A 26,283-nucleotide genomic window follows, 5' to 3' on the forward strand; every position below is an offset into this window, starting at 1 on the left:
GTCTACTTTCTCATATCAATGTTGATCCTTTTAGGAAAATCACCTAATAGATCTACATCAAACTTAACTCTCACACAACTTGGCCTTGTTTTGTTCTGAGTCGCTAAATCCACTTGCAATGGTTTCCCAACAACTGCTGCTAATGAAAAGATTGATTCTTTTGCAAGGAAATTGGGGCGCAATGATGGAAAAGATATCCATACAATAGCAGCAGTAGTTTCTTCCTCCGGGTTAAACATTGGATCCCATTTTAAAGTTCTCATAGGGTAGGACCAATAATTCTTTGTAATATAGAACTTTGGTTTTGATAATAGATGCACATAATATTCTATTTTAGTAGCTCTTATCAAAACATGCCTGCTACTAAGTCGCCCAATATTAACCTCTTCCTTCAACTCACATTGCTTTGGGATTAGACGTCTCAGATCTTGAATATCTGGCCAGTCATAAGAGAATTTTTCACTAACCGCGTATTATAGTTGTTCATTGATTATCATTTGATTGACCTCCTCCCATATAATATGTGGTTCACCATGCAAGTATGAAATATCTTTCAGGTGGGATCATCAGTAGTTGATTGACTAGTCTCTAGTGTTGGAGGCTTGCCACCGGCCATTAAGGCCATTGTTTTCGGTGAGATCTCGTGTAGGCAAATTAGGTTTCTTCTTCTTATTTTTTTGGAGCTGGCCTATCACTTCATTTTAGCACAATTCTTTATATATATAAATATGTTATTTTTATTGTATATTAATATAACTAGAGGTCACCGTAGAAATATTTTGATGTTTTATCCCACTCCCTCGAATCGATAGCGAGCTATGGTATTAGTTGATTCTTGTAGAGGAATTGGCAAATCATTGTTAATGCAATCATACCTACAAAAAATATATGAAAAAAAATTAAGTCTTGTAATTAAAATCCATGTGATATATATTGTCGGGCTAAAATAGTCCAAAGATATTCTTAACATAGTGTAATATTGTTCATTTTGAGAAAAATCTATATTTTTGAACTATGTTCCACATGAGCCTAATTATTTGGAGAGTAACTATGTGACGCTAGCTCACATCGGTAGAGTATTTTTGACCACTAGATTAAAGACCATTGGTTTCATGTTTTGTATGCGTCTTTCAAGCTATGGACAAAGGTAGCAAACTGGCTTGTAGACGACCAAAGACACTAAATTAATTCCTACGCCATCACTACCTCATCATTATACTCGTCTCTCGAGCCATTGACTCTGATACTAGTTGTTTGGGTTAAAGAATCCAAAGATACTCTTATTGGATCAAACTCGAACGATTTTCCCCAACAAAACTCATACTATTAAGAGCATCCAACACCTATTAAGTAGATTTTGTTTCCTTTCAACTACTAATGTTAGATGTTGTTCGCACGCCTAACACATACTACACATATTACTGTTATTTACTATCAAATAAGTATTATAATCAGTTCCACCCACTGAACCGTGGTCTTAACACCCACCAAAAATTGCCAAAAATGGTCCCTTCGCGTCGTTTTGCCCATTTGACCATCAAAATGGCCCAGCGACCTCGCCGGACCAACTAGATCTGCTCCACAACCCGCTGTGGGGGACACCGGTAGATTTTTGCCCATATTTGAAGACTGACATATCTAAAATGCATATCAAATTATTAGATGTAATACAATGCACACACAACTTTATGCAGAGGTTGAAGAGTACTGTAGAGAGAGTGATGATGTCTCACAAAGCTTATATTCAGAATATTTAGCAAATGGCTCTCCCAACAACATTGAAAATCTTTTAACATTTTCTTCAAGTTGCTGCAGTAGGTTCTCAAAAAGGTTCTACTTTATTTCTCTCTCCTTTGGTTTTATTTTGTTCGCAAGCATCGCTGTAACAAAAACATAGAAGACAACTGGATAGGAACACGAGAGATTCCGCCTTGATTGGAGGAGTCTATTAAGTCTATTTTCTGTTAGGTTCAATTGGTGTGAGTGGAAAATAGAGGGAAAGTGTACTTATTTAAGGAAAGTATACTTCTCCCACATTGGTGGGAGAAAGCAACTTTAATGAGTTTTTATTGAGTAACACTCCTTCAAATGGATAGTGATGCAAGAACCAAGAGGTGCCTCACGCTGTCGTCATCGTCGCTCGCTCGGTTTGGCTTTGTATTTGGATTTAGAAAATTGATCGATGAGGTTAATTTTTTTAGATAAAGTTTATTTGAAACTTGGATAAACAAGTGATCCAAAAAATCCAAGGAATGCAGAAACGTACCTCAAAAGGGACACAACCCTTTGAGGAAAAGACACACTATTTTGGAAAAAAGGTGACTATTCAATCGGATGTGACTGTTCAGAAAAGACATACTATTTCAAAATGGACAGACATGACTATTATGAAGTGATACGCCCTTTCATGAAGGTTTTATGAATATTTCTGCATTGAAAAATACTCTTCTACTTACAAAAAAACCCTGTGTGATCATCTACCATTGAGTGTATTCGAAGAATTAGAAGGTTTGAGGTACCGCTACGTTCTGATTGTGAGCCATTTTATCCTAGGAGGAAAAATTCCACAACCTCGGGTACTTGAGGGGAATAAATTTCTTAAGGACACTCCGTGAAATAGGAGGACGTGGTTCTATTTTTCTACTTTATTTTGTTTCTTTAAATAACATACTTCTTTGATAGTACTTGATGAACTTGTGTTGAAGGTGTTAAAAAGCTTTATAGGTGTTCTTGAAGCTGTCTTGAACAAAAGTTAAAGTGTTTGTGCAAACTTACAGATTGTGTTTTCAAAACAACAATCTTAAGGAATTAAGTTTCATAATCTGTATTGTTTGGTTTATGTAGATTAAAGCTTTATGATTTCTACTCTATTTGAACTTAACAAGTGATTTGAGGAAATAAAAAATTCATCACAAGTTAAAGGTTATTCGATTAACGATTGAAAGCCATAAAAACTTCATCGTTAAACTAGAAACAAGTAGTGTTTAAATTTGCTATAAACTTGTAATTAGTATTTTGATATATTAAAGTTGACTGTCTTTTTGTGATAGGAAAGGATGAATACTGATGGTCATGTAACTGAAGGTGTGACAAGTGTGGCAGCAACAAATATTTCTACAACTAGTCGCACAACTGCGCCACCCGCTATGGCACTAACGGAAAAGCCCGAAAAATTTTCTAGAATAGATTTAAGCGGTGAAAACAGAAGATGTTCTTCTATCTAACAACCTTGTGTCTTCAAATAGTTATATCTGAAGATGCTCCAGAAGTGCCCAAAGAAACTTCAGACAAGGAGTGGTTCATTGTAATAAAGGCATGAAAACATTCTGATTTCCTATGTAGGAATTGTATCCTAAGTGGCCTCCAAGATGATTTATACAATGTTTACAGCAGAATGAAGACATCAAAAGAGTTGTTGAATTCGCTGGAACAGATATATAAGACTGAGGATGCTGGAACTAAGAAGTTCTTTGTTGCAAGATTCCTTGAATACAAAATAATTGACAGTAAGACCGTCGTATGTCAAGTACAAAAATTACAAGTCATCATCCATGATCTCCTTACTGAAGGTATGAATTTAGTGAATACCTTATTTGAACATGTTAAAAGGTTCTTAATGTTCATATGAACTTTATTGTAGGTTTGGTTGTGAACGAGGCATTTCAAATTTCTGCAATAATAGAGAAGTTGCTACCTTTGTGGAAGGACTTCAAAAATTATTTGAAACACAAACGAAAGGAGATGACAGTCAAAGACCTCATTGTGAAGTTGCACATTAAGGAAGACAACATAGCCGTAGAGAGGAGGTCTAAAGGAAATTCTATAATGAATGGAGTTAACTTTGTAGAAGACGACCCCAACAACTCAAAGAAGCGGAAGAAAGCTAGATAAAAAAGCAATTAACCTAAGAAGAAATTCAAGGGGAAATGCTTTAATTGTGGAAAGATTGACCATAAGTCAACAGATTGTCGTGCCCCAAAGAAAGGTAAAAAGAAGGATTAAGCAAATATGGCTGAATTCAAGAATAAAATAGATGATCTATGTGCCATACTTTCTGAATGTAACTTGGTGGGAAATCCAAGAGAATGGTGGATGGATTTCGGTGCCACCCGCCATGTTTGTGCCAATAAAGAGTTGTTTGCTGCATTTGCTCTGGCTCAAGGCAAAGAGAAGATCTATATGGAAAACTCCGCAACTGTAAAAGTTAAAGAGACGAGAAAAGTCTGCTTGAAAATGATGTCAGGCAAAGTGTTGACTCTCAACAATGTCCTTTACATACCAGAATTAAGAAAGAACTTGATTTCTATATCACTTCTTGACAAAAATGGATTCAAATGTGTATTTTGTTATAGGCAAGATTGTATTTAGTAAAAGGAAAGTGTACGTAGGAAAAGGTTAACTCATTGAGGGCCTATTTACGATGAATGTAATGGCAGTTGAAATTAGTAAAAGTTCTATTTCTTCTTACTTTCTTGAGTCTAATTAATTATGGCATGAATGATTAGGACATGTCAATTACAAAACTTTGTAAAAATTGATTAATTTAGAAATTTTACCAAACTTTGAGTGCAATAAATCAAAATGTCAAACGTTTGTGGAATCAAAGTATACTAAGCATTCGTATAAGTCTGTTGAAAGGAATTCCAATCCCTTAGACTTAATACAACAGACATTTGTGATATGATGTCAACACCATCTCGTGATACAAAAAAATATTTTATAACTTTTATTGATGATTTCACTAGGTACTGTTATGTCAATTTGCTAAACAATAAGGATGAAGCAATAGATGTGTTTAGCCAATATAAAATAAAAGTTGAAAATCAGTTGGAAAAAAAGAACAAAATGATAAGAAGTGATAGAGGTGGAGAATATGAATCTCTGTTTGTGGAAATATGTGTAGAGAGTGGATTTATCCATTAAACTACTGCCCCGTATTCACCTCAGTCTAATGGAATTATGAAAAGGAAGAATTGAACTTTAAAGGAAATGATGAATGTCTTACCTATAAGTTCAGGTTTACCGTAAAACTGTTGGGGGGAAGCTATGCTTACAACTAATCGAATACTCAATAGAGGGCCCCATAGTAAGACACAATCAATTCCATATGAAAAGTGAAAAGGAAGAAAACCCAACTTAAAATATTTCAAAGTGTGGGGGTGTCTAGCGAAAGTTCAACTTCTTATGCCTAAAAGGGTAAAGATAAGACCTAAGACGGTGGACTGTGTTTCATAGGATATGCTAAAAGTAGTAAAGTATGTCGGTTTTTGATTCATAAATTCGAACATCTGGATATCAATGAAAATATGGTAATTGAATTAGATAATGTTTAGTTCTTTGAACACATTTATCCATCTAAAACTAGACATGAACAGTCTAGTGTAGGGTCTAAACGACCTCGAGATGATCCAAGTGAGGATATACATAATGATGAGAATCCAAGACGTAGTACATATCAAAGAACGTCAACTTCATTTGGATCAGATTTTGTAACAATTCTCTCAGAAAATGATCCTCAAACATTCAAAGAAGCGATGTCATTTTCAGATTCATCCTTTTGGAAAGAGACAACCAATAGTGAGATTGAATCCATCTTGAGCAACCATACTTGGGAGTTGGTTGATCATCATCCAGAAAATAAACCTTTATGTTGTAAATGGATCTTCAAAAGGAGAATGAAAGCAGATGACAATATTGACAAATACAAGGCAAGACTTGTAGTAAAAGGTGTCAAACAGAAGAAAGACCTTGATTACTTTGATACATACTCGCTTGTAACAAGAATAACATCAATTCAGATGTTAATTACCTTGGCGGCAGTTTATGGTCTTGAAATCTATCAAATGGATGTGAAAACAACATTCCTAAATAGATAATTGGTGAAAGAAATTTACATGGAACAACCCTGGGGTTTTTGGGTTTTCGGTAAAGAAGAAAAGGTGCGCAGACTTGTTAAGTCACTCCATGGACTAAAACAAGCACCTAAATAATGACATACAAAATTTGATCAAACCATGTTAGCTAACGGATTTAAGATAAATAAATGTGATATATGTTTTTTATTAAAGACACTCAAAATCACAAGGTCATTGTTTGTTTGTACGTGGACGACATGTTGATCATCAGTAGAGACATTTCTGACATAAATGCTATGAAATGAATGCTTGAGAGCAAGTGTGATATGAAAGACCTTGGAGTTGCGGGTGTGATCTTAGGAATAAGAATCCATAACACTCCATACGGGTTGGCATTGCCACAGTCTCATTATATTGAAAAGGTACTTGACAAATTCATGTATTTGAAATTCGGTATTACCAAGACTCCATTGGATGTGAGATTTACACTTTAAAAGAATGAAGGTGAAAGTGTCTCACAGTTGAACTATACAAGAGTGTTGGGATATTTAATGTATATCATGAACTGCACACGGCCAGACATAGCATGTGCTATCGGTAAATTGAGTTGGTACACGAGTAATCCCAATAAAACTCATTGGATGGCAATGAAAAGAGTTTTAGGGTATCTTAAATACACTCAAGACTATGCTTTGCATTATAGTAAATATCCAGCAGTAATTGAAGGATAAAGTGATGCAAATTGGATCACCAGATCGAATGAAGTAAAATCCACTAGTGGATATGTATTTACTTTAGGTGGAGGAGCAGACTATTGGAAATCATCCAAACAAACATGTATTGCTCGCTCTATAATGAAATATGAATTTATCACATTGGATATAGCCAGTGAAGAAGCTGAATGGCTCCAAAATTTCTTGAAAGATATTCCTTATTGGCCCAAACCAGTGGCACCAGTATGTATGCACTGTGATAGCCAAGCGGCGATAGGTAGGGTAGGGAGCATGATGTATAATGGTAAAGCTCGTCATATAATATGGAGACATAATACTGATAGAAAACTTATTTCTAGTGGAATTATCATTATTGACTATGTCAAGTCAAAGGATAATATGTCGGATCCACTTACAAAAGGCCTATCTAGAGAAGGAGTTGAGAGAACATCGAAGGGAATGAGTTTACGGAGTTGAGAGAACATTGAAGAGAATGAGTTTATGGCCTAGGATAAGTTAGCATGGCGGTAACTCTACCTAGCAGACTGGATATCCCAAGAGCTAAGTTCAAGGAGATCAAACAAAATTGCAATTGACAGGTTCGACATTGTCAATATACCCAACCCATTCTCATTATGTAGACAATGTTTAGTAAACAAGGATAATGCTTGTGGTGTGAATCCTTTTAATGATTATCTAAATTTGGTAGATTTGATCAAATAGTTTAATCTATAGGATTGAACGTTTAGAAATCACCTATGTGAGGGTGAAGTGAAAGTCGTTTCAAGGAGAATGTTAGTAAAGGTCTATTCTTTAAGATCTTATTAAACCAGGACGTGTTCATGGCTGAAACGAAAAACCCATGAGAATCATAAATGGTAAAAGGTTGGTTATGTGACATGTGTTGTATAAGTGTATATTAAAGCTCGACGGTTCAAAGATATCAAATCTACTAATTGTCCAAGTGCATCCGATGTATGTTCACTAAGGAAAGTTCAAAGAGAAACTTACTTATCTAGATGCAATCAGTCTTTTCTTACTGATCACATACTTGTCCGTAAAATTTTATAAAAAATAACCATTCCTCATTCATGTGGGGCATTGTTGAGTTCAATTAGTGTGAATGGAAAATGGAGAGAAAGTCTTGGAGGGAAAGTTTACTCATGTAAGGAAAGTATACTTCTCCACATTGATGGGAGAAAGCAACTTTAATGGGTTTTTATTGAGTAACACTCTTTCAATTGGATAGTGAGGCAAGAACCAAGAGGTGCCTCGCGCCATCGTCGTCGTCACTCGCTCGGCCTCGGCTTCGAATTTGGATCGATGAGATTAGTTTTTTAGAAAAAGTTTATTTAAAACTTTGATATATAAGTAATCCAAAAAATCCAAGGAAAAACAAAAATATTTTTTTCTCTCCATAGAAACGTCGTGTAGAAGCATGCAGAACGCACTTCGAAAGGGACAAATCCTTTAAGGAAAAGACATATTGTTTCCAAAAAAGGGATTTTTTGGTTGAACGTTCTGTTCAGAAAAGACATGCTATTTTAGAGTGGACAGACATGGTTGTTTCAAAGTGATACACCTTTTCATGAACCATTGCTTCCTTTCCAAAGGGGCATTTGATGGCTATAAATACGTGAACTTTTTTCCTCAGGTAGTACAGAAATTTCTGCATTGAAAAATACTCTTCTACTTCTAAAAAAACTCTATGTGATTATCTACCATTGAGTGTATTCGAAGAATCATAAGGTTTGAGGTACCGCTATATTCTGATTGTGAGCCATTTTATCCTGGGAGGGAAAATTCCACAACCTCGGGTACTTGAGGAGAATTAATTCCTTAAGGATACTCCGTGAAATCGGAGGACTTGATTCTGTTTTTCTACTTCAACTTGTTTTTTTAAATAACATACTTTTTGATAGTTCTTGATAAAGTTGTGTCGAAGTGTTAAAAAACTTCAAAGGTGTTCTTAAAACTGTCTTGAATAAGAGTTGAAGTGCTTGTGCAAACATACAAATTGTTGTGTATCCAAAACAATATTTTCTGCCTAGCTGAAGTCCTTTGATTGCAATTCCCTTGCTTCAAGTTTCAACACATTTACTTGTAACTTTCGCTTCATACTATTTGTTTCAACCTTCAATGAAGCAAGATGAACAATATAACAAGAGATCGTCTTTGTCATCAATCATTTTCTTTAGCCCTTGCGTGTACCTGCAATGAGTGTGAAATTCTGCATGAATATCATAACGATAAGCAACAGAAAGTTACACGTAAAATGTCAGCATATAACTTTAAGTCTCACCAAAAGGTCTGTCCACATATACATCTAACAAGGTACATCCTCCATTCTTCTGCACTAGTTTATGACATTTTGTACAATGTTTGGTATTTTCACTAATCCAAATTACTGTCTTCGAATCATCCTTGAACTTCCTCATCCAAAGTTCCCACATCAGACATGAACAAGGTGAGTGCACTTCAGATAAATAATTAAAACAAAATTGTATGCCACACACACATTCAACCTCATAGTATTCATCTTCACCCTCAATACGAATTGCATTTCCGCAATGAGGAACACTAGGGAACCATTTAACCCTCTTGTTTTCCTCAATATACGACTCTAGCATAAAATGATCAAATTTCTCTCCCATGGTAGGATCCTTTGTGGTGATGAGATCCCTTATCTTCTCTTCGTCACATATTGTGTTGCACTTTTAGGCCATGCATGTTATTCATTTACTCTCACCCTCATTTATCTTTACAACAAAATGCTCCATCTAACCTACATAAAATATGTATTAATATCAAACAACTATAGGCCTATACCATCATTTGTTCGATCTAGCTATTGACAACACCACAAAGTTAGAAGTACCAATTAATGAATTCAAAATAAACTTTTCTCAGAAAAGTGAGTCAGACATGTGCTGAAGTAAATCAACAACCTTCCAACCCCTATTCAACAGATATACGATAAACTATATTACTAGGGGATACGAAATACAAGGGATAAATATATAAAGGGATACAAGAGATGCTCACAGTTAGTGTAAAACCAATAGTTGCAGTCCATTACAGTTATCTTCTCAGCAGACAGGTGGTCATCGAAGCAAATTTGACATGTCATTTCAGCATCATGAGAGGACTGAGAGGAAGAAGAATGTTCGTCTTTTCTAATTTCCAGTGTAACACCAGATTCAGCATATAACTCTACTCTTCCTCTCTCAACAAGCACCAGGAGGAAATTGTCAACATCCCATCGATGATTAATAATGTAACGCCCCAAATCTGATACCCGTAATGATATACGGTGCTCATGACCCCGAAGGACCATAAGCTAACCTATGACTGATATCTGTACCTGTATACTGTAATAAATACTTTATAATGCAGAAACATGAACTGAAAGGCCATAAGGTTCAATACTGAACATGATCTGAATGATATAACATCTGTGTGGGGTAATAGAATACCCAAAACAAAACTGAACATACTGAAGTCTGAAATATGATAGTCTAGAAAGCCTCTAACTGACTGAACTGTCTAAATAAGGAGTTGATGGGACAGGTCCCCAACTAACTCCAACTAATAAACTAATTAATGAGATAATAAAGAAATAATCATGTCCTCGAATGATGAGGGCTCACTTCTAACTCTGACTGCTAAAACTGGAATCTACTGCTGATCTAAAGCTCGTGTTTCTAAACCTATAGTATAAGACACCATAGCGCAAATGCGTCTGTACTTTGAATGTACTAGTATGCTTGTGAGGTAGGCTGAATGTATGGGGTTCATATTCATGAACAATAATAATAACTAACTAACTATCATGAGCATGAGAATACATGCATGAGACATAACGACTGACACTAATACTGCGATAACATGATTACCGAATCTGAATATAACTGATAACATGAGTTACTATATCTGACCGTCCCGAATCTGATAGAACTATCTGAGTTCCGTACTGTATCTGAGTTGACTGTATCTGACAGTCCTGAAATCTGAAGAACTATCTGAGTTCTTTTACTGAGATTGATACTGAGACTGTGGGAGGTAGTCATCTAACCGACATACCCCAAATGATGCATTATAGCTGAATTGGGGTCCAATTTATGCCCTGATTGAAAGGGTGTCAATACCGCACCACTGGTAAGGACAACATGTGAGTGACCCTAATATAACAGGTAACTCTAATGAGAACGATGGGAACCCTCATATAGTAGGCTAAGCCACCTCATCTACTCTCATATAGCAGGCTATGATGTCTCAACCTATGCTGGCTACATAGTTCTGGAAAGCAAAGATTGCTTCTAAGAATCACACCCTTATATAACAGGTGAGTTTCCATCCTTGGATTCACTCGGTACTATTTTCTACTCCCATCTGAATAGACACTGAACATAATTTACTGAACTGAACATGGACTGAGTTATTGAATTCTATTGACTAGCGGAATATTACTGATATCTGACAACTGACTGAGTTCATGAGATCATGGAGATTTCCTGAGTCATAAGATTGTCTGAAGTCTAAGAATTCATAGCTTGACTGAGATTATCGTGGAAACATGACATGGCTCTAGGCACGCAACTAATATTTCGGGTACAAGTACCCCCAGGACTCGATAAAAGGCAAACTGACCAAGCATAACTTACTTGAACATATAACTAACATCATAATCCATAATACATTTATAGAAGCATTCCATCAAAATATGTGATAAGCATAACTTGTACATACATGGGGATTTCATGATATCATACTAGTTGGGCATTGTTCCTTCATCTAGACATTTAATCAAACACATAGTAGGCATAACACATGTAGACAATATTATACAACAATTAATCATCATGATTTATCTCTAATTTTATCATCCTAGGGTTTATTCATAGGTTCACATGAATATACATCTATACAAATCAATTCCACATAAAATTGATCACCCAACATGGATTTGAATTCAATTGATCATTCTCAACATACACAATACAAACCCAACATGAAATTCATAAAAATCCATAAAATTATACTTAGAAAAGAGATTCTTGGGTTTCATAAATGAAAGGAGTCCATGAATGAACACTACGCATACCTTGGTTCGTGATTTCGTGAAGATTGACGAAGGAAATTCTTGATTCTAAATCTTCTATGAAAAGCCCTAGGTTGTTCTTGAGAGGTTTTTGAGAGAAACTAGTATATTGTGGATAAAAAGTGGATGAATTATGTATTCAAGGGCTTAAATAGGGGTGGAAAGTTGACCCTTTTAACCCTGGACGCGTCATTTAATTTCAGTAAAATTTTTTTGAATTGAACCCCTGGCGCGACGCGGCGCTATCGCGCCGTGTCAATGGAATTTGACAATTGAGAAACTGAGGGATGGCGTGACGTGGAGTAATCATGTTACCCCTTCTTTTGCGATCTGGAACTTTGGTGCAACGCGGGGAAAATCGTGCTGAGACACTAGAAAAAGGATAATTCTAGATTTTAGCCCTAGCTCGACGCGCCATAATCGCGAACCCCTACTGGAATTTGTAAAATGCCATTTCCTCTTGTGGTACGGCGCGCCACTGACTAATATGGCTCTGTTTTACGATGAAAACTTAGAATAGTCATAACTTCTGACTCAGTAATTGGATTTGGGTGAATCTTATATCGATGGAAAGCTTGTTGAATTTCCCACATGAAAAAAGTGAAAATCTTAAAAATTCCTCATGGAATAACCATCATTCAATTTAGAAGATAATACTAGACATTCTTGAGATGAAATTACCTATGAAAAGTATGGGGTATGACAATATCTCCCCCTTGAGAACATTCGTCCTCAAATGAGATTGATTGAAAGGGAAGAAAAGACAACTGACGTACATACTGAACATGAATAACTGGAACATGATCTTATGACTGACATAACTGACAAGCTGAACATATAATACTGAACATGCATATCTGATGCATGTGTAATTGATTCAAGAATGCTTGACTGAGTATGCAATGGTACTTGATACCAAATTTCTAATGGGAACATGAGCATGAAGCTGCATACCAAGTTTGTGATGAACACCGAACATAAAACTGAGTAAGCTTAAGGAGAACTGTTACCTTGAGCTTGATCTGAGTTGGTGGAGAAAAGGTGAGGATACTTGGTATGCATGTCTGCTTCTGCTTCTTAAGTAGCTCCCTTGACGGACTGATTTTGCCAAAGAACCTTAACTAGAGGGACTTCTTTGTTCCTTAATCTACAAGTTTGATAGTCTAAGATTTCAACTGGAATCTCTTCATAAGAGAGAGTATTCTGAACATCAATGCTCTAAATAGCGACTACAACTGATGGGTCACCTAAGCACTTCTTGAGCAAAGAGACATGAAAGACTGGATGAACTAAGACTAGATCTGCAGGCAATTCAAGCTCACAGGATACCTTGCCAAAGCAACTAAGAATCTTGAAGGGACCAACATATCGGGGATTGAGCTTTCCCTTTTTGCCGAATCTCTTCACTCCCTTTATGGGAGAGATCTTTAGATAGATATAATCACCAATCTCAAATTCAAGATCTTTTCTACGAACATCTGCATAAGACTTCTTTCGGCTCTGAGCAGCCCAGAGTCTTTCTCTAATCAACTAGACTTTTTCTAAGGCATCGAATACCAAGTCAGGCCTTATAACTGAGGCCTCACTAACTTTGAACTAACCAATTGGAGATATACATCTCCTACTATAGAAACCTTCGAATAGAGCCATCTGAAGACTAGAATGATAGCTGTTGTTGTATGCAAACTCAATCAAATGTAAGTGGTCATCCCAACTTTCATTGAAATCGATTGCACACACCCTTAGCATATCTTCTAACGTCTGAATAGTCCTTTCTTCTTGACTATCTATCTGAGGATGAAATACTGTACTAAGATTAACTTGGGTACCAAGACCCTTTGGAATGCTTTCCAGAAATGAGAGGTGAACTGTGTACCTCTGTCTAAGATAATAGATAGTGGAACATCGTGCCATCTAACCAACTCCTTGATGTAGAGTTTGGCATAATCCTCGACTGAATAAAAGGTATGAACTGGAAGGAAATGAGCTGCTTTGGTCATTCTGCCTACAATGACCCAGACTGAATCATGCTGATGACGAGTTCGAGGCAAACCCGTTACAAAGTCCATGTTCATAACTTCCCACTTCTAAGTAGGAATACTAAACTCCTGCATGGACCCACTAGGCTTCTGATGCTCTATCTTAACTTGCTTAGCCATAAACTCTGCAATGTTTCTCTTCATCCCACTCCACCAATAAATTTCCTACAAGTCACGGTACATCTTTATGGCCCCTAGATGAATAGAGTAGCGCGCACCATGCGCTTCTACAAGAATTCACTGCCTTAAGTCATCTACACCTGGAACATAGAGACGACCCTAACAACGAAGAACACTATCTCCCCCTTGGGAGAAAACCTCTATTTTTTGATCCTGAGCTAACTCTTTCAACTTGACAAGGCTGGGATCTCTATTTTGTTTTTCTTTTACCTTGGAAACTAGAGATGATTCTGAACTATTCTGAACCCATATATCACCCTCATCTGTATCGACTAAGCGAACGCCTAGTCTGGCAAGCTGATGGACTTCCTAAGCTAACTTCTTCTTACTGTCATCCACATGCCCATAGACAGTTTACTGAGAGCGTTGTCCACTACATTAGCCTTGCCCAGATGATAGAGGACAATTATGTCATAATCTTTCAAGAGCTCTAACCACCTTCTCTGACAAAGATTGAGATCTTTCTGAGAAAAGACATACTGAAGACTTTTATGATCTGTGAACACATCTACATGAACACCGTATAGATAATGCCTCCAAATCTTTAAGGAAAATACTATGGTTGCTAACTCAAGATCATGAGTAGGATAATTCCTCTCATAGGGTTTAAGCTATCTAGAGGCATAGGCTATGACCTTACCATGCTGCATGAGGACACAGCCTAGACCCACTCTGGATGCATCACAATATACTACGAAACCATCTGGACCATCTAGAAGAGTTAATACTGAAGCTGAGGTGAGTCGAGTCTTCAACTCCTAAAAAATCTTCTCACAAGGATCTGACCACTAAAACTTAACTTTCTTCTGAGTCAATCTAGACATAGGGGATGAAATAGAAGAAAATCCCTCAACAAACCATCTGTAATAGCTAGCCAAACCCAAGAAACTCCTAATATCTAATGGAGAGATAGGGCGAGGCCAGTTTCTTACTGCTTTGGTCTTTTGAGGATCTACTCTAATGCCATCATCAGAAACGATATGACTAAGGAATACTACTGAACTTAGCCAAAATTAGCACTTACTGAATTTAGAAAACAACTGATGATCTCTGAGAGTCTGAAGTACTATTCTGAGATGGTCTGCATGATTGCGCTCACTGAGGGAATAGACTAGTCTATCATCTATGAAGACTATGACAAACATGTCCAAGTACTACTTGAACACACAGGTTATCAAGTTCATGAAAACAGATGGGGTATTGGTAAGACCAAATGACATAACTAAGAATTCAAAATGACCATACCGAGTACAAAAAGCTATTTTTGGAATGTCACATTCTCTAACTCTGAGCTGATGATAGCCGGATCTGAGGTCTATCTTAGAGAAATAATTGGCACCCTGAAGTTGGTCAAATAAGTCATCAATTCTGGGAAGAGGATACTTGTTCTTGAATGTAACCTTATTGAGTTGACGGTAGTCTACACACATCCTAAGAGAACCATCTTTCTTGCGCACGAATAATACTGGAGTGCCCCACGGGGAAATATTGGGCCTGATGAATCCCTTATCTAAGAGATCCTTCAATTATTCTTTCAGTTCTCTGAGTTCTATTAGTGCCATTCTATATGGAGGAATAGAGATAGGCTGAGTATTTGGAAGAAGATCAATGCCAAAGTCTATTTCCCTTTCGGGAGAAATTCCTGGAAGATCTTTGGGAAAGACATCTAAATATTCATTCACTACTGGGACTAATTCAAGGCTAGGAGTTTCGGAACTAGTGTCCTTAACTCAAACAAGATGATAGACATATCCTTTCGATATCATTTTCATTGCCCGAAGGTAGGAAACAAGCTGACCCCTGAAAGCAGATACGCTACCCTTCCACTCAAAGACGGGTTCATTTGGGAACTAAAACTGGACTATTCTATTTCTGCAGTCAATTATGGCATAGAAGGAGTGAAGCCAATCCATGCTGAGAATGACGTCAAAATCAATCATCTCTAATTCGACTAAGTCTGCTGAAGTGACTTTTTAAAATATCATAATCGGGCAGTTCCTGTATATCCGTCGGGCTATAATGGTTTTACCCACTGGGGTAGAGACTAAAAAGGGCTCAGCTAGGATTTCGGGACTGTTCCCAAAATCGCCTGCTATATAGGGAGTAACAAAAGACAAAGAAACTCCTTGATCTAGCAAAGCGTAAACATGCACATGAAAGATCTGTAACACACCAGTAACTACATCAGGAGAATTTTCCTGATCTTATCAGGACTGAAGAGCATAGACATAATTTGGGTGTTACCCACTAGTAGCACTGGAGGTGGCACCCTGCTGATTTGGGCGATCGGACTGAGCTAAGGAGTGATTCTGTTGACCTTGAGGACTTAGCTGAGGACAGTCTCTGACTCTGTGGCCTGGCTTTCCACATCTGAAACAAATACTACTACCAACTCTGCAAATACCTTGATGGTGTTTTCCATAAGTTTGGCAAAGAGGATAGGTGTGAGTCCTGCTAACACTGCCCTGGGACTTAGAGCCTGACACTCTATCTTTGTTACCCTCTCTGAACTTAGGAACTGGAGCACTGGCTAAAGAAGAAGCTGGAACTGATGACTTAGGACGAAACTGAGAATGGTTTCCTCCTTCTGACTTAGGCTGACTAAAATTAAAGCTACCTATCCTAACTCTCTTATTCTACTTCTCCCTCTGCTTAACCTTCTGCTCCTCTATCTGCTAAGCATGAGTCATGAGCCAGGCTAAAGTCATGTCACTATTTAATATGGCGGATCTTCACTCATTAACTATGCTATCATTTACCCCTGAAATGAACTTACTTATCCTTGCCCTGCTATATGTAACCACATGAGGGGCATATCTGGCTAATTGAGTAAACTTAAGAGAATATTCTTTCACTGTCATATTGCCCTGCCTGAGGTTGATAAATTCTAACACCTTAGCTTCCCTAAGCTCTAAAGGAAAAAATCTACCGAGGAAAGAAGATGCAAACTCCTCCCACTCAACTGGCCCTACATCATCTGCCCTCTCTGACTTCTACTGCTTGAACTAAGTATAAGCAACATCCTATAACTGATATACAGCTAGCTCAGTACTCTCAAAAATAGTTACCCCCATGATGTCTGTCACCTTCTGCACCATATCTAGAAATTCCTGAGGGTCTTCCTCTGTCTTAGACCCAAGAAAAGACGGAGGATTTATTCTAGTGAAATTTTGAATCCTGGCTGCAGTTGAATTGTCCACTGGATTGGCCGAAATGATAGTTGGTCATTTATTCTGAGCAGCAAATGAGTTAGCAAGAGTAGTGAATGAAGCACGAAACTCTACATGAGAAATATGTTTGCCCAAATGATCTTCGAACTGAGGGACTGACTGATTTTTGTTTCTTCTTTTAGGAGGCATGTTCTGTAGAAGAAAGTAAGAAAGGATTAGACTGAGAGATTGACTTGAGATTATGCTCACTAGCATGACATAAATACTGAAAGAGGGGAAACTGTTCCTAAAACACCTTATAGCCTCCTGTACATAAATGTGGCGTGCAACACACCCATGTACAAGACTCTACTAGATGTAACTTTTAGACTTCCTAGGACTTTATTGAACCTTAGGCTTTGATATTAAGTTTGTAACGCCCCAAATCTGATACCCGTAATGATACACGGTGCTCATGACCCCGAAGGACCATAAGCTAACCTATGACTGATATCTGTACCTGTATACTATAATAAATACTTTGTAATACGGAAACATGAACTGAAAGGCCATAAGGTTCAATACTGAACATGATCTGAATGATATAACATCTGTGTGGGAAAAAAGAATACCCAAAACAAAATTAAACATACTGAAGTCTGAAACATGATAGTCTAGAAAGCCTCTAACTGACTGAACTGGCTGAGTAAGGAGTTGATGGGATATGTATCCAACTGACTCCAACTAATAAACTAATTAATGAGATAATAGATAAATAATCATATCCTCGAATGATGAGGACTCACTTCTAACTCTGACAGCTGAAACTGAAATCTACTGTTGATCTGGAGCTCGTGTCTCTAAACCTATGGTATAAGACACCATAGTGCAAATGCATCAGTACTATGAATGTACTGGTATGCAATGAAGTAGGCTGAATGCATGGGGTTCATATGAATGAACAATAATAATAATTGACTAACTATCATGAGCGTGAGAATACATCCATGAGACATAAAAACCAACACTAATACTGTGATAACATGATTACTGAATCTAAATATAGCTGATAACATGAGTGATTGTATCTGACAGTCTTAAATCTGATGGAACTATCTGAGTTCTGTACTGTATCTGAGTTGACTATATTTGACAGTCCTGAAATTTGAAGAACTATCTGAGTTCTTTTACTAAGACTGATACTGAGACTGTGGGAGGTAGTCATCTAACCAGCATGCCCCAAATGATGCATTATAGCTGAATTGGGGTCCAATCTATGCCCTGATTAGAAAGGTGTCAATACCGCGCCACTGGTAAGGACAGCATGTGAGTGACCCTAATATAACAGGTAACTCTAATGAGAAAGGTGGGAACCCTTATATAGCAGGCTCAGCCACCTCATCTACTCTCATATAGCAGGCTATGATATCTCAACCTATGCTAGCTACATAGTTCTGGAACGCAAGGATTGTTTCTAAGAATCACACCCTCATATAACAGGTGAGTTCCCATCCTTGGTTTTACTCGATGCTAATTTCTACTCTTATCTGAATAGACACTGAACATAATTTACTAAACTGAATATGGACTGAGTTACTGAATTCCATTAACTGATGGAATATTACTGATATCTGACAACTGACTGAGTTTATGAGATCATGGAGATTTCCTGAGTAAGACTGTCTGAAGTCTAAGGATTCATAGCTTGACTGAGAGTATCGTGGAAACATGACATGGCTCTAGGCACGCAACTAATATTTCGGGTACAAGTACCCCCAGGACTTGATAGAAGGAAAATTGACCAAGCATAACTTACTTGAACATATAACTAACATCATAATCCATAATACATTTATAGAAGCATTCCATCAAAACATGTGATAGACATAACTTGTACATACATGGGAATTCCATGATATTATACTAGTTGGGCATTGTTCCTTCATCTAGACATTTAATCAAACACATGGTAGGCATAGCACATGTAGACAACATTATACAACAATTAATCATCATGATTCATCTCTAATTTTATCATCCTAGGGTTTATTCATAGGTTCACATGAATATGCATCTATACAAATCAATTCCACATAAAATTAATCACCCAATTGATCATTCTCAACATACACAATACAAACCCAACATGAAATTCATAAAGAAATCCATAAACTTATACTTAGAAAAGAGATTCTTGAGCTTCATGGATGAAAGGAGTCCATGAACGAACACTACGCATACCTTGGTTCGTGATTTCATAAAGATTGACTGAGAAAATTCTTGATACTGAATCTTCTATGAAAAGCCCTACGTTGTTCTTGAGAGTTTTTTGAGAGAAACTAGTATATTCTGGATGAAAAGTGGCTGAATCACGTGTTAAAAGGCTTAAATAGGGCTGGAAAGTTGACCCTTTTAACCCTGAACGCATCATTTAATTTCAGTAAAAATTTCTCGAATTGAACCCCTGGTGCGACGCGGCGCTATCGCACAGTGTCACTGGAATTTGACAATTGGGAAACTGAGGGATGGTGCGATGTGGAGCCATCGCGTTTCCCCTTCTTTTGCGACCTAAAAATTTGGCGCGATGCGGGGAAAATCGCGCTGAGATAGTGGAAAAAGGACAATTCTAGATTTGGGCCCTGGCGCGACGCGTCATAATAGTGAACCCCTACTGGAATTTGCCAAATGACATTTCCTCTTGTGGCGTGGCGCGCCACTGACTAATATTGTGTTGTTTTACGATGAAAACTTACAATAGTCGTAACTTCTGACTCGGTTATCGGATTTGGGAGAATCTTATATCGATGGAAAGCTTATTGAATTTCTCACATGACAAAAAGTGAAAATATTGAAAATTCCTCATGGAATAACCATCATTAAATTTAGAAGCTAATACTAGACATTCTTGAGATGAAATTAACTAGGAAAAGTATGGGGTATTACAAATAAGCAAACTCCGCACATGATATTTCTTCAAAGATAGCAAATCCATCACTCTCTGCAACTCTTCTTTCTGCAAAGTTAATTAGCACCAATGCTTTCAATACGGAGTAACTGACATTATATTATCCCTATTACAAATTGTCAAAATTTAAGAAAAATTAGGTCGCTCACTTGTGCAGCTAAAAGGGACTCCTTCTCGATTACCTAAAAAAAAACTATGAAAGTCAAAAGTACATAACAAAACAGCAGACTACTTTCAGTTCATTGAAAACTAGCTAGACTAACACAATTTGTAGTGAACTCACTCGCTTCCTATATACATTTTCCCTGATAAGTAGTTGTATCCTCAGCCTCATAAAATCATTTTGCTAATAGTATTCAGTACTTCAAAATAGGTGAAAGGTGTTCGTTGTCAGACGGGTTCAAACCTGCTGAAATGAGGAGGAAAAAAAGAGTCCTCTCTTTCTTGTCCTATCAAACCAGACACTAAATTCCTAGGGAAAAGTAGATTATCATTTGAAAAACTAGGTCAATAAAGTTCTATCGGGACTTTTATTGATTACTGATATGACTCAAGGAATTCGTAGCAGCAAAATGGTACTAAAAAAGGGTTCATATAGAGGCAAGGGATGCAGGAGCATTAGCTGGATCAATAACAAATGATAGGACGGAGAGATAAGTTCATTCGACTAATTTTTTATCTCTGGACCTACTTAACACAAATGTCTTTGAAATAGGGGATTGGTTGATTGGAAACTTACCTTTTAGTTTCTTCAAATAGGAAATTAATGCTCGCACTTTGCTAAAAATATATCCAAAGCTAGGCTGTTGGCAAGAAGATAATCTCATATATAGAATTTCTATCATAAGATCACTAATGCACTTTTCTTTTCACAATAAGAATAACTATGCCTCGATCAATCCCAAATAAGCTGGAGTTGACTATATGTATCCTCATTATCCATGCCACTTCCATTTAAGCTCATCTCCATCCAATAATTTTATTAAAAAATATTAATTTCTCTAGCACTTGAAGTTCTCTACATTATCTACCAACATACAAGTCTCTATCAAGACCAAGACTCCAATTGAGAATTAGACTTGAATTAAACACACTGACATGACTAAAATGTAGTCCTAACTAATCGTATTCACCTGTATATATTTTGTTTTGTTCATTCTGCCTCAATTTTCCTATGTTTGCATAGATTCAAAGAGATTTGTAGGTCTTTAGAGATGACTTTATTTCATATGATTTTAGGTTTACTTCATTACCTTTTGTAAAATATGATACACAATATTCATAAATAGGAAGTTGTAATAAGTCCAGGAATTAGTTAACACTGTAGTTGCTACAGTGTAGTTAGTTAGATAGTTAGTTAAGCAGTTAAAACTAACTCTAGTGGCTAAGTTGATTGGACAATGGATTTTTGAGCTCTATATAAACATGTAATCGCATTCATTTCATTCATAGAAATACAGAAATTACTTTCTTCTCTCTAAATCTCTCTTTGTTCTTCTTCTTCTTAACTATTTTTTTGAGTTAGTTACTCCTGAGATAGTCTTTTTCGATCCTCGAGTCCATTGAACTCTTGCTATCGAGTAAATCTAGTATCATTTGTATCAGAGCCATACTTTCCTTAGATTTATGATGAAAAAAACAACAAGATCTTGGGATAATTCTGCTTTTGAAGTCGTTGATTTATGAGAAATGATGCAGAAATTAGCCGCAAATATAGGAAATTTGACAGGGAAAGTTACTTCTCTAAATAAATTAGACCAGGTGGTACTGGAATTGAAGGAATATTTGATGAATTATGCAGAAAATAGAAGGGAAAAATCACTAGTGGGGCAAGATGAACCATCCAGAGCTAGGTAATCTGCAAAGAGAGGCCACAGGGATCAAAGCCCTGACAGTTATCATAATCTTCAATACAATTTTTTGAAGTGGTCGCGGATGGAATTTTTAAACTTTACAGAGGATGATTTATGCTTTTGGTTGTTCAAGATTGAGCAGTTTTTTGCAATGGGAAAGGTCCCTGCTTCTGAGAAAATTATTATATCCATATTTCACTTGGAAAGTGAAGCAATCTAATGGAATTTATCTTCATGAGATATCAATAATATTTTTAACCTATAGGGTGGAATGCGTATGTGATGGCATTGGTGGAATAATTTGGATAAGATTTTGATGACCCTAAAAAGGAATTGAAGAAGATTAAACAAGTAGGCAGAAGGATTTGGATAAGATTTTGATGACCCTAAGGAGGAGTTGAAGAAGATTAAACAAGTAGGCACTATCATAGAATATCAAGTTGTATTTGAAAGACATCTTACATGAGTGAATTTGTCTGAGGAGAATGCAATTAGTTGCTACATTGGGGGATTATCACCTGAACTCAACAATGCTGTCAAGATTACCAACCCTACTACCTTATCTCAAGTGTACGGAAGTGCAAGATTGTAGAAGGCATACTTGGATGTTGTTAAACCTCCAGTAAGTTCACATTCTGTGTTTAGTTCAAGAAAAATAGGAGATTAAAAAATTTTCAACAATAAACCTATACTGCCTACCCCTAATTCAACTCAAGGAAGCTTTAATAAGAATTTGAATAGAAGAAGGTTGATCCTGGAGAAAATCAATGAAAAGAGGGCAAAGGGATTATTCTACTTTTGCAATGAAAAGTATACTATTGGGCATAAGTGTAAGATTTCTAAAAAATTGTATTTGTTAGAACTGGAAGAAGTGGATAAAATAGATAATGTAGTGATTGAAATTGAGGTGGAAGTGCATGAGGAAGAGGGGATCAAGTTGGAGCTATCTCAACCCGCTAAACATATGGAGATCTCCATTCATGCTTTAAATGGATCCTTAGGTTTTAGGACTCTAAAGGTGACTGGATACCATGCTAAGGGTTGCATATATTGATAAGTACTGGAAGTTCTCATAACTTCATAGAACCAAACTTAGTACAATATCTAGGGTGTGCAGTAAGATCTACTAGTCCACAAATGGTTGCTGCAGCTAATGGGAGCATGTTAGTAGATAAAATGACCACCATCACTTGGTTGTTGCAAGGAGCTAAGTTTTCAACAGACTTTCTACTGCCACCCTTGGATCTCGTGGTGTAGTGCTTGGGGTGCAATGGTTGTTAACCTTGGGTGATATCAAGATGAACTTCAGAAATCCGACCATGGAATTCTAGTACAAAGGCAGGAAATATGTACTAAGAGGTACTGGAACCAGGTACAGACTTCAGGTGTTGGCAAGCTGGCTAAACACTTAGGTAATCAATCCCAACTTTGTATGATTCAAGTGATGCATATGGGGAGTGAACTAATGAGAGGACATTCAGTAGATCCTGATGAAAGTATACCTGAAAATGATCAGGCTTTATTAAAATTATGGTTGGAGTTTCATAAATTATTTGATGAACCTAGTGGTCTACCATCTTTTGGGGAGGGGGTTGATCATAAGATTGTCCTGCAAGCTAGAACTAACATGAATAAAAGACCTTACAGATACCCTTCTATTAAGAAGGACATTATAGAAGGTCTGGTGCAGCAAATGTTAGAATAGGGGATTATACACCCTAGTTGTAGTCCATTTGCATCTCCAGTAGTTCTAATGGGTAAGAAAAATGGTACTTAGAGATTATGTGTTGACTATAGGGATCTGAATAAGTTTACTGTGAAGAACAAGTTCCCTATTCCTATTGTTAAAGATCTATTGGATGAGTTAGGAGAATAAAAAATATTCTCAAAGATTGACTTAAGATCTGGCTTCATCAACTGAGAATGGCTACAGAAGATGTCCCCAAAACTATTTTTAGAACTCATTCAGGGAACTTTGAATACTTGGTGATGCCTTTGGCTTATCTAATGCACCTGCTATATTTTAAGGGTTGATGAACTTTGTATTTCAGAAATTTCTCAGAAAACATGTGCTAGTTTTCTTTTATGATATCTTGGTTTACAGTAGAGCTATTAAGGAGAATGTGGCACATCTAACGTCTGTGTTTAAAGAGATGTCCAAGCATCATTTATTTTCCAAGAGGAGCAAGTGTTTCTTTGGAGTTCAAAAAATTGAATACCTTGGCCACTTTATTTCATCAGAGAGAGTATCAATAGATCCTCAAAAAATTAAAGCAATAAGGAGGTGGCCTATTTCATCTACTCTTATTAAATTAAGAGGATTTTTGGGACTGTCTAGTTACTGTAGAAGGTTCATACGAGGTTTTGGTGTGATCAGAAAACCTTTAAATGATTTAACCAATAAGAACAACTTTCAATGGTCATCCATAGCCCAAAAAGCTTTTGATCACTTGAAGGAGGCATTGGCACATGTTCTTGTTCTTGTTTTTCCTGATGTCAATAAGACATTTGTTGTGGAGAATAATTCTAATGGATTTGGAATAGGGGTTGTACTCATGCAAGAAGGGAATCCAATTGCTTTTATAAGCAAAGATTTGTCCCCTAAGCAAGATGCACTATTAGTATATGATAGAGAATTATTAGCAATTGTTCAAGCCATCACTAAGTGGTCTCAGTACTTATTACGTCAAAGTTTTATAATAAGAACTGATTAGAAAGCTTTGAATTTCCTGATGGAGCAAAAACTACACACTAATTCACAACTGTTATGGTTGACCAAGCTAATGCCTTTTGACTACTCTATAGAATACAAAAGAGGAGTTGATTATAAAGTGGCCGATGCCTTGTCAAGAGTCACTGGAGCGGAGTTGCTAGCCTTGTTCATTTCACCTACAAATATTGATCTGCTTCAAGCTATTGTAGCTAATTGGGATGATGATCTGCAAAATCTCATTACAAACTTACAGCAGAATCATACAACTCATAGGTAATTCACCTGGAGTCAGGGTCAGCTAAGAAGAAAGGGTAGGTTAGTGATTGGCAGGGATCCAAATTTGAGAAAAGAGATCATATCACTATAGAATGCTAGCCCTCAAGGTGGTCACTCAGGTGTTGAGGCTACATTAAGGAGACTACTTACTTTTTTTTATTGGAAGAACATGAGAGGGGAGATGAAGAAATTCATTTAGCACTGTGATGTTTGCCAAAAGAATAAGTCTAATTTAGCTGCATATCCTGTTCTTTTGCAACCTTTACCTATCCCTGATATAGTATGGTCTCAAATTAGTATGGATTTTATTGATGGGTTGCCTAAGTCTCATGGTTATAAGGTGATTCTAGAGGTAGTGATCAGACTCAGTAAGTATGGGCATTTTCTTCTATTCAAGCATCCTTATGCAACTCAAACTATTGCCAAAGCTTTCATGGATAATGTTGTGAAGTTGCATGGATTGCCTGATGCTATCACCGGTGATAGGGATATTGTTTTCATTAGTTCTTTTAGCCAAGAATTATTCACATTACAAGGTGTTAAGTTGCATACATCTTCAGCATATCACCCCCAATTTGATGGTTAAACTAGAGTTTTAAATAGGTGTTTAGAGACATACATGAGATGCTACCGCAATGAGGATGCATTTAACTGGTTTTCTTGTCTTTCTATGGCTGAGTATTGGTATAATACCTCTCATCATTCATCTATTCAGACAACACCATACGATGCTTTGTATAGAAGACCTCCACCACTATATTTGCCTTACCTTCCTGGTGAATCAGCTTCAGCTGAAGTTGATAACACCTGCTGAATAGAGAGCTTAAACTTCAGTTGCTTAAGCACCACCTTACTAAAGCTCAAACAACAATAAAATAATTGGCTAATGCTCATAGAACTGATCAAAATTTTGAGGTGGGAGACTGGGTTTACTTCAAGGTTCATCCCTACAAGCAGGTTACTATCACTAATCATGCTTCACACATGCTAGCTGCTAAGTCTTATGAACCTTTCCAACTCATTAAAAGAGTTGGTTCGGTTGCCTACACTCTTTTGCTACCTGATTCTGTCAAGATACATCCTACTGTCCATGTTTCTTTGTTAAAGAAATGCTATGAGTTGCCTCTCTAAATCTCTTATCCTCCTAATGTTGACTTGAAAAATCCTCATTGTCCTGAACCTGAGCTAGTCTTACAAAGAAAGATAGTAAAAAAAGGAAATAAGGTTGTTGCGCAGGTGTTAGTCAAGTAGACTAGACTACTTGCTGATGTTGCTACGTGGGAATTTGCTAGTGTACTGAAGACTAGGTTTCCTTTGTTTTATCTTTAAGGTCAAGGATCTTTTGTATAGGGGGAGTACTGATACATAATATTCACAAGTAGGAAATTGTAATAAGTCCAGCAATTAGTTAACATTGTAGTTGCTACAGTGTAGTTAGT

General features: G+C 36.9%; 1 pseudogene; it reads right to left on the reverse strand.

Moving 5' to 3' along the window:
• Positions 1-722: 722 nt before the first annotated feature.
• On the reverse strand, positions 723-20,336 carry LOC107848911 (annotated as a pseudogene).
• Between the last annotated feature and the right edge of the window lie 5,947 nt (positions 20,337-26,283).

The sequence above is a fragment of the Capsicum annuum genome, chromosome 12, assembly GCF_002878395.1.
Source record: "Capsicum annuum cultivar UCD-10X-F1 chromosome 12, UCD10Xv1.1, whole genome shotgun sequence".
Taxonomy (NCBI): Eukaryota; Viridiplantae; Streptophyta; class Magnoliopsida; order Solanales; family Solanaceae; genus Capsicum; species Capsicum annuum.